The sequence below is a fragment of the Syngnathoides biaculeatus genome, chromosome 6, assembly GCF_019802595.1.
Source record: "Syngnathoides biaculeatus isolate LvHL_M chromosome 6, ASM1980259v1, whole genome shotgun sequence".
Taxonomy (NCBI): domain Eukaryota; kingdom Metazoa; phylum Chordata; class Actinopteri; order Syngnathiformes; family Syngnathidae; genus Syngnathoides; species Syngnathoides biaculeatus.
Window position 1 is genome coordinate 28170154 of NC_084645.1, and position 16318 is coordinate 28186471.

The 16318-nt window shown below is 46.0% G+C and overlaps 1 non-coding gene across 1 annotated transcript; it reads right to left on the reverse strand.

Moving 5' to 3' along the window:
* Positions 1 to 14549: 14549 nt before the first annotated feature.
* Positions 14550 to 14623, reverse strand: trnan-guu (transfer RNA asparagine (anticodon GUU)). Its single transcript has one exon. It is a non-coding gene; the product is annotated as a tRNA-Asn (tRNA).
* Positions 14624 to 16318: the final 1695 nt, after the last annotated feature.

A 16318-nucleotide genomic window follows, 5' to 3' on the forward strand; every position in this document is an offset into this window, starting at 1 on the left:
CATCCAGCTATTTCGGCACAAGCCTGGGGCTGTCCCTGGACCCTGTTCCTGGTTGGACGAGCACAGAACACCTCACTAGGAAGGCGCCACCCAAATCAAATCCCGGACCCAACTCATCTGGCTCCTCTCAACGTGGAGGAGCATCGGCTAGACTCGGAGCTCCTCCCAGATGACCGGGCTTCTCACTCTGTCTCTAATGTAGAGGCCGGAACCCTGCGCAGGAAACGCATTTCAACCCCTTGTATCTGCGATCTTGTTCTTTCACTCAAGACCCAAAGCTCAGAAGATCCATCCACTGGTAAATTGAAAGGTTTGTCTTTCTTACCGACTTAGTGCCAGCAATGTGGACCAAACTTTGAGAGGTGGTCATACGGGGATGGAACCCCATGTTCATGAAGCAACCCCGACTTGATTCCTGCCTTCTTCGAGTCCACAAAACATCTAGATTGGTTGGGTCAACTTCATCCTTGAGGACCCTGCCAAGGGTGCGGGGCTGGTCCACGCTTCAACAATCAAGACGAAAACCGCACTGAATTCGAAATTTAACTTCCCGACGGACCCTCCTCTTCAGCACCTTATCAGGGAGGCTAAGGAGTGTGATCCGCCTGTGTCCCCGTTCTGAGAATGGTGGACCACCATCCCAGTCTGCCAGTCCAGAAGCACTGCCCCCGATCTTGCAAGGTGTGCCAACCAGAACAGTCCCACTTCATCCAAGGCCTTTCAGAACCAACCGAGCAGATCTCATTTTTAATCACCTTGGTGGCCTCAAAACCAGAGATCGGGGAACCCGCCTGAAGCATGAACACATTCTGAAGACGGAGTCGCCAAAATAAAACTGGGAAGATCTCCACTTTACGAGTAGGAATTCAAGAAAATAAAAGTGCAAATATTCCCACTTTATTAGTCACTTGTCACAAACCACTGGTGCAGGGGAGGACCCAAACGCAGGACTCCGAGGCAAAGACATAATGTCCGGCGGGTTGTATTTCAGAAGCAGTGTCCGCACCCGGTGACCCGATGCAAACTCAGCGAACATAAATATGTACACGGTCAATTAACACGCCAAATGCGCAACAGCTGTGACGAGTGCCAGAGGTAGCACCGCCCACAACTGTGAGCCGGCCACGCCCCTCCCGGCAGTGCTCCGGCCCCGCTCATGATATCATCCCCCCAAAAATGTAATGAACATAACTATGCGGTATACTTTCCTCTAAGTAATAATTCAACAAAATAAAAGCGTGAACATCTCCACTTTCTTCCGCAGGAAATGAAAGCCTTCTCTGCGCTTCACCTCTTCCCGTATTTGGACGCAGCATCTCTCTTGCGTGACGGTGTCGACTCTCGCCGTTTCCTGTTTAACTTCAGACGGACACTCTGTTTGTGTTAAAAAAAAAAAAAAAAAATCATAATAATGAACAAAGCTCTCCAGTTTTGGAAGGGCCCCAACACTCGACGCTTCATATTTGGACCACAGTTTACCACTAAAAATAGTCACCATGATATTTTCCACTTTGTGACTCACTCTTGCCTTGTGTGTGTCCCGTACACACGTGCAAATTACATATTTTAATATACAGAGTACTTATACGCTGCCAAATTTGAACAGTAACACCAAAGTGATGTAAGTCACACGCACACGCATTCCCTTCAGATGATGTCAGTGCCAACGCGCCAGACTCACGTCGCTGCTGTCCACTTTTTTTTTTTTTTTCCATCCGCTGACTGGAGGATTGTTGTGATGCGGTTGCCATGGTAATGGGAAGCAATCAGAGATTACATAAGAGTGTCTTTTGGATGCCTGTTGTAGATTAGTGAAATATCTATCTACAGTATCTGGCCATCCACCCATCTGTCTGAGCATCCAACTATCTATCTATCTATCTATCTATCTATCTATCCTGGCCCTCTGTAAAACAGCGACTTGCAATTTTGTAATGTGTTTTACTGAGTACTGTTTTTTATGATAACATACAGAAATGACAATTAAAAAAATCTATAAAATAAATATTGAGCATCATGATTTCATACACAAACAATTGGTATGGTGAGGCTGGCCTTGGCCACCAGGGGGCAGAATCGTAGATAAATACTACATGTAGAATTGATGGTTTAACACAAATGATTCTCGCAAGCTGAAATAATATTAGTCTTTGTTTTTGTAAAAGCTGAACAATGTATATGTCATTGAATATTCTTATATTATCTGCCTGCATGTGTTGCTACATTTTGTGTTCGAAGCCCCATTGCTTAACCATTCATAACAATGGTGATATCGATGCCTAGTTTCGTTAGCCCACCTATGGTGTTTCTTCTTATGTGTTAGCATGAAAGGTCAAGTGTCATCCCTATAAACATTCTAAAATTGATATTGTCATGAAAAATAAATATCATTATTCACTTCAATGTATAGCCGAAAAAATAAATATGAGCGGAGAGCGCGTCATCCATTCGCAAAGTTGCGGAAGTGTCATTCGACGACATCCAAGTGGTCGCCATATTGGCTGCATCCCCCGCCCGTGACGTCACCCCGGACATTCGCCAATGAAAACACGAGATGGACCCGACTATGGGAGACGAACACGGCCCTGCTGACACGGAAGCTCTTTTCCAAGAAGAGAACATCTCACAATCGAGTGAAGTGTCCGGGGCAATATTACCCTATTGTTTCAAGCCATATTCAGATGATATGCGATCACGTCCAAACCGCCTCCCCGTCCGATCCACTTCCGTGACGGAGATGAGCCATCGCGGCCCAGCGCCGCGACGAGGCACCCCGGCTGACAAGGCCCAACGCCGTCCGACGCGCACATCGACACATTTAGCACGCTTGTCATATGTACGCAGATCTTTTGTTACGTTATGAGAGACGGATTACGTGGTCCGCCCCAACTATTATATTTTTTAGCAGCTTTATGCACACCTACCTGACATTTGGAACCCACGAAGCTCTCGTCCTCTGCATCCGTGCAATCCATTTTTCACGACGAACCGGGTCTCTTGCAAACTTATGACGGGTAAATCCCTCCTCCGGAGTGTCCAAGCAATGTCCAGCAATGCAACGAGCCGGCATTTTGGCTAACACGAAGGAACAACGAGCTAACCTTCCCGCAGGTAAAACTAATAGAAACAAACGAGTCCACTCGAGGGCGGTCCTGCCATGTGCATCACTTCCTGTTTCTTTTCGAAAACAAATCCCTGGAGAGGATTTTCATGGCGGGAGTTACAAAAAGCTGTATACGTCAAAATCATGTTTTGTGGTGAAAAAAAATGCAATTTTCTTTTTAAAATTTTTGGTAACATTAATTTTTGATGCTCGTGTTTCAATAAATGCATTTTGACAAGTGTGTTTTAGTGTTACAGTGTTGAAAGTGTGGGCGTGGTTAAACCTTTCTTAAATACATTTCTTAATATGCTCTCCATACTGTGGATTTTCACCAATTGGGGTGGGTCTGAAACCTTACGACGAATGGCGCTGGGGGTCACGGTAAAGCATTTCTGCAATAATCCCCAAAAGTGTCCCAAATCATCCTCAAAAAGCTCTTGTCAAAAGCCTTCGGTAAAAATGTTTTAACGCGAAGCCCTGGGAGCTAAACGAGAAATAATGTCGTTCGCCGCACGCGTGCGGGAATTCCGTCCGCCTTGGAAACGGGGCAGTTTGTCAAAAAGGGCCGACAGGGAAACCCTCTCATCCCGAGGAATTCCTTCCAAAGCCGCTCACCACGCACATAAGCACATAAAGACGTGCATTGACACACACACGCTGGCTGACACAATCTCACATCTGCTCCGCACAAAAAAAAAAAAAAAAGGGAAAACCCTGCGAGAGGCTGCTTGGAAGGCCAAAGTCAGGGATTTCCTCACACGCCCTGGTCTCCGGCGCTCCTGACTATTGTACTTTCCGGAGCCTCCATCTGGCAAAACGACACCCCAGAGTGGTGGTGGGGGGGGGTCTCTCGGGGGGGTCCCTCCCGCCCCCGCTTGAAGACGCGGGAATCAGCTGGCCGCTTCCGTCTATTGTACGAATGTGGAAAATAATATCCCGACAAACATCCCGACTGGCGAGAGCAAAAGGCTGGAATGTTGTGATGCTTGGAAAAAAATAAAATAAAGAACCACAAGAACATCGCAGAGATCCCATTCAAAAAAAAAAAGGAGAAAATTCCAAAGTTTCAGGAACTACACACAGGAAGGGAGGTTAACACAAATGAGCTCACGAGACAGCGGTTGTGCGATCATTGTGATACAAAGAAGATATCGTTGGCACACGATCCTGATATCGGTTATTTTTCAACTACGCTATCACAACATTGGGATGGGGGGAAAAAAGATTGGAATGTCTATCCATCCGTTCCATCCATTTTCTCAGCCGCTTATCCTCACAAGGGTCGCGGGGAGTGCTGCAGCCTTTCCTAGCTGTCAACAGGTTGAACTGGTTGCCGGCCAATCGCAGGGCACGTCGAGACAAACAGCCGCACTCACAATCACACCTTGGGGCAATTTAGAGTGTCCAATTAATTTTGCATGTTTTGAGGATGTGGGAGGAAACCGGAGTGCCTGGAGAAAACCCCGTCCGTCTATCTATCTATCTATCTATCTATCTATCTATCTATCTATCTATATCTATCTATCTATCTATCTATCTATCTATCTATCTATCTATCTATCTATCTATCTATCTATCTATCTCTGTTTGTCTGTCGATCTATCTATCTATCTATCTATCTGTTTGTCTGTCGATCTATCTATCTATCTATCTATCTGTTTGTCTGTCGATCTATCGATCCATCCATCTATCTATACACCCACAAACCAATCAATCTATCTATCTATCTATCTATCTATCTATCTATCTATCTATCTATCTATCTATCTATCTATCTATCTATCTATCTATCTATCTATCTATCTATCTATCTATCTATCTATCTATCTATCTATCTATCTATCTATCTATCTATCTATCTATCTATCTATCTATCTATCTATCTATCTATCTCTGTTTGTCTGTCGATCTATCTATCTATCTATCTATCTGTTTGTCTGTCGATCTATCTATCTATCTATCTATCTATCTATCTATCTATCTATCTATCTATCTATCTATCTATCTATCTATCTATCTATCTATCTATCTATCTATCTATCTATCTATCTATCTATCTATCTATCTATCTTGAACGGAGAATCCATTCATCTATTCTGGCCCTCTGTAAAACAGCGACCTGCAATTTTGTAATGTGTTTTAACGAGTACTGTTCTTTATGAAAACATACAGCAATGACATAATTTGAAAAAAAATCTATAAAATAAATATTGAGCATCATGATTTCAGGCACGGGGAGAACATGCAAACGCCACACAGGCGGGTCCGGGATTGAACCCGGGACCTCAGAACTGGGAAGTCAATGCTTTCCAGCTGAGTCACCGTGGCGCCAGATTGGACTATTTCCTGCAAAAAAATTAAATAAAATGAAGGACGTTCGATCGGTTATTCGAGTTCCGCATTCAGCTAACGGCCATTGTGTAAAAACCGATGCATCGTAAGATCTACGAGACCAGAGATCAGAAAACATTTTTCAAAAAATGTCTGCTTGGGTAAAATAGCAAAGAAAGATGAAAATCTGACGCTGGTGTAACTTCACTTGGTCTCATAAAACGGTTCCGTACATCATCCCGTGGCTTCCGTCTTCAAGGGGAAAACAATCGGCGAGCACCTGAGCGCTGGAATGTTCTGACAGGCCCCAAGGAAAATAGCTGAAACAATGTGTGGAGATGAGAGACGGGGCGGGGCGGGGCTCACACAATGGCCGCACGGTGCACGCAAAGACACACACATCCACACAAATTCCTTGTGAAGCTCCCAGGAGCTGGTCTTTGTAACTTGGCGGTATTTATTGCAGCCGTTCGAGAGGCCAAAGTGGATACTGACAGGAGCACGGAACCTCCCGTTCATGCCCTGAAGACTTACTATCCTCATTCACGTTGACGTAGGAATGTGTACGGGCACCACTGAAGCGCCATTTATTCTTTAAAAATATCTGTACTGTACAGGAGAACGTAATTTTTTCACAATAGGAAATGTTTACAAACCAAAGCAATATTCGCAATTTAAAGGAATGGCAATAGAATTAATCTGTTCCAGCCCAAAATCTAAATCGCCTTCTCGAGCTCACTGGTCGCCAACATGACCGCAACTCTTTTCCAGGGCTTCCTAAAAGCACAGCCCTTTGTATTTTTCACTTTCTTAAGACCCACACTGAGTGCTAATTGAAAACAAAAATAAAAGATACAGTAAAGAACACTCAGGCGGAGTAAGAGACAGGCCAAGCGTATCTGGAGCTTGCACTTATGTCACATTTTAGCCTACAAGGGAAACTGAAAAAATGGCGACTTGTGATTTGAGAATCTCAGGAGTCATGTTACCGGTGTATGAGCACCTGGCACCAGTTAATCCCAATGAGCCGCGGATCTGGCATGTACGGTATGCTCATCATGCCAGGATGCATGGAGATGAACGGTAAAACCCACAGTGTGAAACGCAAAAGTAGGTGGCCATTTTGGTTCGACGGTAAGAATTTTGTCAGATTTTGGACCATTTCTACGGTTGCAACCTGGACAGACGTACACTAGACGTAATCTTGTGCGTTCCTTTCATAGGGTGCGGATGGATCTTGGCTATGACGAAGATTTCCAAGATGGGCTATTTCATATTTCGATGCCCATTTTTCTCGTGCTGTGATTCTGAAAATGTGCAGTAGTACGTGCGTTCCCTCTAGTGGGAACCTAAAGAATCACTGGATTAGATATCCAACTGGTCTAGAACTTTTTTTCCCCATTCCAGTACTCTACGTTTGTTATTACGGTTCAGTTGGGTTGAACTTTGAACCACAACACGATTGTATTTAATCTTTTAGAACTGTTTTCCAACATTTATCAGGTATGACTTATTTAACCACAGTGGTTCAGATGGTAAAAGCGTTGGCCTCAAAGTTCTGAGGACCCGGTCTCCATCCCCGCCTGTGTGGAGTTTTCATGTTCTCCCCGTGCCTGCGTGGGTTTCCTTCCACATTCCAAAAACACGCAACATTTATTGCCCCTCGGTGTGATTGTGAGTGCGACCAGTTCAAGGAGTACCCCGTTTCCTGACCGTTAACAGCTGGGATAGGCTCCAGCACTCGCCGCGACTCTCGTGAGGATAAGCGGCAAAGAAAATGGATGGATGGACTTAATTAACTCATTGTGGGTGCAATACATTTGGATTATATCGTAATTTAAGTACAGTACATCTTTAAATTTCTCATCATCTACTAATCTAACTGTGAATTTTAGTGTCTAACAATATTAAATATATTTCTGTCTCTTTTTTTTTTATATGAACACAACGGTTTTTTTAATGTTGGCCATGATACTGAAGGTGGTACTACTTAGGGTAGAGCGTTCAAGAACCACTGGACTAGTACTTACGCTACAAATTTGGAAATAGTTCGAATCCGACATGACATGAGCCGCGAAGCCGGCAGCAGAATTGCATCTGCTTGTTGTCATCACCGCTTGTGTTTGAACGCAACATCCCCGACACGGTAGCACGCCCGCCATGCCACGGTACCGCCCGGAGACGGGAAGGTTAAAAAAAATAAAAATACGGGAGTGGATGCGGTGGTCGGGAATGTCTTCAGTGGGAGCAGAGAAGAATTTTTCCAACGTAGAACTGGTTACGCCGTGACATCTCCGGATTAGCGGGAGTGAGTGAGTAACCCATTTTCCAAACAATTCCCTCCCCTCGCCGCAGTGAGTGGAAAAAAAAAAAAAATGGGATGACTTCATCGGTAAGGTTGTTTTCCCGAGGTCGACGATTCTCAAGCGGGGCTAATAACTTTGCACGTTTTTGCTAGTCACATTGTGGAAAGCGTCAATGCGAGGCTTGTTTTCCGAGAGGACTTTTGGGGGTTTTTTTCTTCTCCAATTAATTTGGCTGTCTGGAACGGCTGGAACGGGAATCATATGACCGAGTTGGCATACAGTATTTTAATATTTGAATGAGCTGGGTGACTGAGACGAGCCAGATGAGGTGGCTGGGGGCATCTGATTCGGATGCCTCCCCGACGCCTCCCTGGTGAGGTGTTCTAGGCACGTCCCGCCGAAAAGAGACCCCGAGGACGACCCAGGACACGCTGGAGAGACTATGTCACTCGGCTGGATTGGGAACGCCTCGGGATCCCTCCGGAAGAGCTGGAAGAAGTGGCTGGGGAAAGGGAAATGTGGGTATCCCTGCTGAAGCTACTTCCCCCGCAATGCGACCCAGAAAAGCAGCAGATACCCTCACCTCAACCCCAAACTGTAACCCAAACGCAAAGCTTGCCCCAACCCCAACCCTAACCCTAAACTGAACTCAACAATTGTCCTTGTACGGTCATAAATATGGAGCGCTGCCTTGGCCTCTCTCTCTGTCTCACAAAGATGGAGGATGACCACACCCAACAACTTCAGCCTCGAACTAACTACACTACCGAACCCAAACCCCCATCCTAACCCTAATCTGAACTCTCTTTTATTAAGGTAATATTTGTCCACGTGAGGTCATAAACTTGGTCTCTCCAAGCTGCTGTGTGACAAAGTTCTCACAAAGATGGAGGATGACCTCACACAACTTGAGCCTCTAACTGACTACAGTACAGAATGCAAACTCCCATCCTAACCCTAAATTGAACTCTCTCATATTAAAAGTCAAGTGTCATGAAATGGATGATTTTTAGTATGTTATTAATGGAAAAAAAAAACAGCAGCCGGAATAGTGACATCTGTTTTTTCACCACAAAACGTGATTTTGACGTATATGGCTTTTTGTAACTCCCGCCATGAAAATCCTCTCGAGGGATTTGTTTTCGAGAAGAAGCAGGAATCGACGTACGGAACAGGAACGCCCTCCAGCAGACTCCTTCGTTTCTATCAGTATTACCTGCGGGAAGGTAGCTCTTAGTTCCTTCGTGTTAGCCAAAATGCCGGCTCGTTTTGTGGGTCCCAATTGACAGGTAGGTCTGTATACAGCTATTAAAAAAAATAATAGTTGAGGGCGGAGCACGTAATCCGTCTCTCATAACGTCACAAAAGATCTGCATACGTATGACAGGGGTGCTAAATGTGTCGATGTGCGCGTCGGACGGCTGCCGCGTCGGGCTCGCTGTAGGCAATGGCGCACTGTGCCGCGTGCGACGACGACGCCAAAAAGCGGTCCGGCTCAGCGCCGCGATAAGCCATCTTGGCACTGAAAATGAGCCAACTCGGCGCTGAAAATGAGCCACCCCGGCCGAGGCCCCGCATCTGCCAGTCACGGCTTTGGTGAAGGCTGCTGCGTTGGGCTCGCGGAACGTGGCGGCTATGAACAACGCAGCCGGCAATGGCGCACTCAGCCCCATGCGACGACAACGCCGTAAAGCAGCCTGGCTCGGCGCCGTGTTAAGCCACCTCGGCATCGAAAATGAGCCACCCTGGCCGACAAGGCCAGTGGCCGGCTCACCCTTGTCGACAAGGGCTTGTCGGCCGAGGTGGCTCATCGCAGCCGGTCGCCGCCCTTGTTGATGACTCGCCCCGGCGACGGGCCGCAATGGCTCATCTCCGCCGCGGAAGAGGATCAGACGGGGATGCGGTTTGGCCGTGATCCGCATATCATCTAAATATGGCTCGAAACAATAGAGTAATATTGCCCCGGTCACTTCACTCGGTTGTGAGATGATGACACGCTCTCCGCTCATATTTATTTTTTCGTACAGACATTGAAGTGAATAATGTTACATGTATTTTGCATTCCAATATCTATTTTAGAATGTTTACAGGGATGACACTTGACCCGTAAGGTAACATTTGAAGATTAACGCTCGGATTTCCCACATTTGTTCTCCCACTTCGCTCGAAAACTAAAACACACAAGCTTAGCGAGTGTTGTTTTTGCCGCCGTGGTCCTAAATGTTACAAAAACTAAGCGGCACCAGCTCGTCTGCTTGCAGGTATGGTAGCGATGCGGCCAGGAGGAGGAAGAGGAGGAGGAGGTGGAGCAAGAGCCGCTTTGGCTCACAAAAAGTCAACTTGGAAGGCATGCTGGGAATGACGTCAACGAGATGTACACGCTCTTGAGTGAAGAAAGCTGTTCGTTCGTACACTTCCGTGTCGAAAGCAGTTGTCGCTGCCCACATTCAGCGGGTTCTGTGTGAAAGCAGATAAATGCAAGATGTTCTCCAGCAATTTTGTACCATATTTATGGAAAAGAAGCTTTCACACAGTTGTCGATTTTCCTGCCTTTTTTTGATGTGGTGATTAAATAGGACGATTAAAGCCGACAAAATAATTTTTTGCGTTGATGGTAGGATCAGAACCGAACCATAACAGAGATGCAACGCAGGTGGTTGAAAACAAAAACGACCGTCGTCATGCACGGCTTGTGTACACCAAATGGCTCCGTTGCAGCTTTTTGCAGGATCTTTGTGTGAAACATCTTTCACACGGCTGCCATTTTTTGCTGTTCCATGTAAACAGCAAATGCTGGAGTAGATAAAAATTTTTTCACTTTTTCGCAAAATAGGATCGCAACGGTAACATGGATCAATGTCAGTGTAAAAAGGAAGACAAACAGTTACACCTAGGGCCAATTTATCCATCCATCCATTTTCTTCACCGCTTATCCTCACGAGGGTCACAGGGAGTGCTGGAGCCTATCCCAGCTGTCAACGGGCAGGAGGCGGGATATGCCCCGAACTGGTTGCCAGCCAATCGCAGGGCACATAGAGACAAACAACCAATCGCACCTTGGGGCAATTTAGAGTGTCCAATTAATGTTGTACGTTTTTGGGTTGTGGGAGGAAACCCACGCAGGCACATAAGAACATGCAAACTCCACATAGGCGGGTCTGGGATTGAATCCGAGACCTCAGAACTGTGAGGCCAACACTTTACCAGCTGAACCACCGTGCCGCCAGGTTGGTGTCAGTTTTGATACCCAATTTTCTTTTTTTTAACGGGAAGGTTCACTGGTGTCTGTGTAAAAGACAAAAATGGATAAACGTTAAGGCACCGACGCACTAATTTTGGACAAAAGCGGCCTGTGGGATTTCCCATTGGACTCAATAATACTAGCGCCCTCTGCAGGATGTGCTGATGAACTAAAACCCCACAAGGAGCACTCGATCCATCTCAAGCGCTTGTGGGAGGAAGCTTCCAGATAAAGAATTATCATTCCAGAAGCGTCTTTTTTTTGACCTGCTCCGGTTTACCTTTGACCCCGGCTCATCCCTCGTTACAAACTAATGAGCGCACGCGAGATAAGTTCTTCCTCCTCCTCCTCCTGCAGGAGCGTGTCCATGGGGGAGTCAGGAATGTGTCGAGTCCTTGTATGGTCATAAACACGGAGCGCTCGCCTTGGCCTCTCCAAGCTGCCGTGCGACATTGTTCTGGCAAAGATGGAGGACGACCGCACCCAACAACTTCAGCCTCTAACTAACGACGCTATCGAGCGATCATAAACGTACCGTCGGATCGAATGAACCGACTGACCGTCCGACCGGCTAACAAACGAAGTCACAGAGTTATCAACTAAAGTAAGCTACTGGCCACCAGTTTGCGACTCGAGGACCTGAAATAAATATTTACGGTAACTGAACAAACAAGTGGATCAACAATAAACAATAAAGTAACTAAAATAACTGATTAACTAATTTATTGACTAACAAACTTACTAACTAGCTAAAATAACAACCAACTGACGTTTTTAGAGCAGTGGTCTCAAACTGGCAGAGTGCGGGCCATTTGCGGCCCACGGGGTGATCTGTTGCGGCCCCAACCGTAATCCATCCATCCGTTATATTTGACGCTTATCCTCACGAGGGTCTGACAGTCGTGTCTGTGGCACAATCGGCCAGCATGATCGGCTGTTAACTGAAAGGTTGGTGGTTTGAGGCCACCCGGGGATGAGTTTTTGGCTTTAACTGAAAATCATTTTGAATCGTAAAAAAATATATATATAAATATAGTATAGCTTTCAACCTTTTATATTCTACATTTTATTCTTATTTATCTTCCTACTCCTGACAAATACATATGTCAGGCAGAGAAATGAGTAAAACCAAACAGGTTTTGGCCACCTCTATTAATAATGATCAAAATTCAAGAGAAAATGTCCATCTATCCATTTTTGAGCCACTTATCCTCACAAGGGTCGCGAGGAGTGCTGGAGCTTATCTCAGCTGTCAACGGCCAGGAGGCAGGGTACACTCTGAACTGGTCGCCAGCCAATCGCATTGCACATGGAGACAAACAGCTGCACTCACAATCACACCTAGGGGCAATTTAGAGGGTCCATTTAATGTTGCACGTTTTTGAGACGTGGGAGGAAACCGGAGTGCCCGGAGGAAACCCAAGCAGGCACGGGGAGAATGTGCAAACTCCACACAGGAGGGGCCAGGATCGAACCCGGGTCCTCAGAACTGTGAGGCCAACGCTTTACCAGCTGATGCACCATGCTGCCCCCCCCCCCCTCCACACCATAATATGAAAGTTTAATGTTAGTGCGGCCCTTGAGTTATATATGAATGACACTTTTACAATATTGTGTGCGGAGCTGATGAACCTACCAATCACGGTGGGGTATTTGGTTCTCGGGGGTGTGGCATCGACCAGGCATGATGCCGGCAAAGAAGCATTTTTCAAGTTACGGTTTTCCTCAGAGGGCCGTTATGACTGTGAAACCATAACATTTTTTAATCGCCGCATCATATTTACACCACAAATTTATGAACTCGTTTGGGAATCAGATATCAAGGGTAATATTGAGTTTATTCAACCATAATCATCAATTTATGATCTACTTTTGGAATGAGAAATCAAGGGTAATGTGTTTTTCAACTATTCATTTTCAGTAACACAAAAATGCTTGGAATATCTCAACTGTATTATTTATGATGCGTGACAATTTGAAATTTTTGTACAAACTTTTTACAAGAATATTTGAAACTGACACATAACATCGCGTGAGGGGCCGGATCTGGCCCCCGGGCGTTGAATTTGACACCTGTGATTTAAGATGACACGCTGTGGCGACCCCTAACGGGACTAGCCGAAAGGAAAAGAAGAAGATTTATGTTTTGAAACACAAAATTAATTATATCTCAGCATTATCATTTATATGACAATTTGAAATTTTGGTCTGGATTTTCACGGGAATCATAGACAGATTATTTGCCTGCGTGGGCCACACAAAATCATGTGGCGGGCCGGCATCTGGCCCCCGGGCCTTGAGTTTGACACCTGCGATATGAAGTAAGCCACAAAGGTGGAATTTTTCCCGTTGCGCTGTAAACAAAGCAAAGATGTTTTTCGATATTTGAAGTTCTCTCCTCCATCAGGAACCGCTGTAAAATCTTCTTCCAAACGTTTCCCATCTACGCTCGTTCACACATTCCCCGGGGTCAACGACCACAACCTCGTGACCCGCAGCTCACCTCACGACCTTTGACCTCAGAGGGGCGCCAGTGCCAAAATCCACACTTCCACGGGCCACCCTTCACATGTAGGTGATACACACACACACACACACACACACAAGTTCTATTCATGTATTGTCATTGTGTTGTGTTTTGGCAGAAATCTGCCACGGGTAAGAAAGGAACTAATACGCTCGCCGTTTCATGCTCGGCGGTGGTAATGACTCACGCAAACAGCTGCATTGTGTTTCCACAAAACAACGGAAGCATTCATCACAGTCCAGCTGCTCGCCGCCGCCGTCGTCGTGCGGGAGAACCGCGCGCTCGCGTTTTTTTTTTTTACACACCCTGGCGAAGGTCCTCGAACGCATCGTTTGATCGTTTGGAGCTTTTGGAATTCTGCTGCGCCCTTTTTCCAGCTTTCCATGTTTGCCAGCGCTGCGCAGACAATAGCAGGAAGGGGAAACATGTCATGGGAAGTTTGCGTGCTTGCGCGTAGGCGTGCATAACAGTACAAACGAGCAGCGCTACAACCTGGCCTTAAATCATCGTTCATATTTTTGCGTGTGCTGCAGCAAAGTATCAAAGTCGCCTGTGTGGAGTTTGCATGTTTTCCCCGTGCCTGCGTGGGTTTTCTCCGGGCAATCCGGTTTCCTCCCACATCCCAAAAATATGCAACATTAATTGGACACTCGAAATTGCCCGTAGGTGTGATTGTGAGTCCGGCTGTTTTGGTCCGATGTGCCCTGCGATTGATTAGCTGGCAACCAGATCGGGGTGTACCCCGCCTCCTGCCCGTTGAGAGCTGGGATAGGCTCCGGCACTCCCTTGACCCTCGTGAGGATAAGCATTGAAGAAAATGGATGGATGTACGGATAGAAGCCTGAAACTTTCTTTTGAATTTTGATCATTATTAATAGAGGTGGTCAAAACTTGTTTGGTTTAACTCATTTCTCTGCCTGACATGTGTATTCGTCAAGAGTAGAAAGATAAATAAGAATAAAATGTAGACTATAAAAGGTTGAAAGCCATACTATATGTATTTTTACGATTCAAAATGATTATAAGCTAAAGGCAAAAGGTCGTCCCTGGGTGGGCTCGAACCACCAACCTTTCGGTTAACAGCCGAACGCGCTAACCGATTGCGCCACAGAGACTGCTGTCACTCGCTCGGCTTTCACCTTTTATTTGTGAATGACATCAACAACTTTCTGGACTTTCGGACGGAATTTAGCCAGCAAAGACGGTTTTAAAAAGTCGCCATTCAGTTCACATTCGTTGAGCAGGTGTGAGCACGATGGCAATTTCAGGCTATTTACGAGTTCAAAGTTCGGACTGAAAAACCAAATTAAGGTTGGACTTGTTTTTTAAAAGGTAAATGCGCGATGATTTGAATCATGCAAATTCTGGCAGCCACATTACTCAAATTTTCACATCCCAGCACAGCTCCATGCAAAACCGAACGGGACACCCGAACAGCCCGTGACACAGACTTAGGAACTGCCACTGGATTCGTGGGAAATTCATAGCTTTTGTGTTCAATTTCACGGGATAATATACTTAATAAAGCGGTCCGTGGCGACCTGTCAATCTGAATGAGACCACGCCCCCGAAGCGTTCCACAAGCTTCTTTTGCGTTCGCCGGCTCCCCCTGCAGGCCAGGAGAGCATTTGCAGCCCCGTGGAGTTCGCTTGACAAAGTGGTCCCACGCATCAGGCCGACGGAGAGCGCGTCTGTTGTTCCTCGGCTGATGGCGGCTTCCTGGAATTGTCGACTTTTTTTTTTTTCCAACCAGGAGAGTCAAAACACAAAAAGCCGCGCGGCAACTTTTTCCATCACGCCATACATGCGTTAAACATTCATTCTGGAAAATGAAACTTCCTGACATTTTACATGACAGAACATTTTTCAGCTGACACTTAAAGAAAAAAAAAAAATGACAGACTGCTCGGTTTTTTGGACATGGCGAATGGAAACTTTTCTTGCGCGTCGACTCGTGACATCCCGACAAATTTGCATTTTGCTGAGCGACAATGGTTTCAGGGGATTAATTTTTTTAATAAGATCTTGGGTGCACCAGGGCCCCGATGGCGACTCATCACATTTTGCTGCCATGCTCCGCCCACACACAATAACAACAACTTCTTTCGTCACCCACCTCTCCAATACCCATTATTTCATCCATCCATTTTCTTTGCTACTTATCCTCACGAGGGTCGCGGGGAGTCCTGGAGCCTATCCCAGCTCTCAATGGGCAGGAGGCGGGGTACACCCTGAACTGGTTGCCAGCCAATCGCAGGGCACATCGAGACAAACAGCCGCTCTCACAATCACACCTAGGGGCAATTTAGAGTGTCCAATCAATGTTGCATGTTTTTGGGATGTGGGAGGAAACCGGAGTGCCCGGAGAAAAGCCACGCAGGCTCGGGGAGAACATGCAAACTCCACACAGGCGGGGCCGGGATCGAACCCGGGTCCTCAAAACTCTGAAGCCAACGCTTTACTTGCGGATCCAACGTGCCGCATAACAAAATATCTCTTAATTAAAAGAATTTAATTGAACGCTTAGTATATGGGACAGTCAATTTCTTATTTGGTACCTTTTTGGATCAAACCCGGGTCCTCAGACCTGTGAGGCCAATGATTTCCCATCTGACCCACCGTGCCAGTTCATTATTTCAAAGATGGGTAAAAATCTTACAAAATCTCGACAAAATATGGCTCAGAACCTAAAATGGCTGCTTCAACCAAGATGGCAGCCTTCCTGTGCCTGTTTGGCTGTAGATCGTTGAGAATTTTTTGCGGGTTTTTTTTACGGCAAGACGTTTACTAAATTAAAATTTCTCCAAATT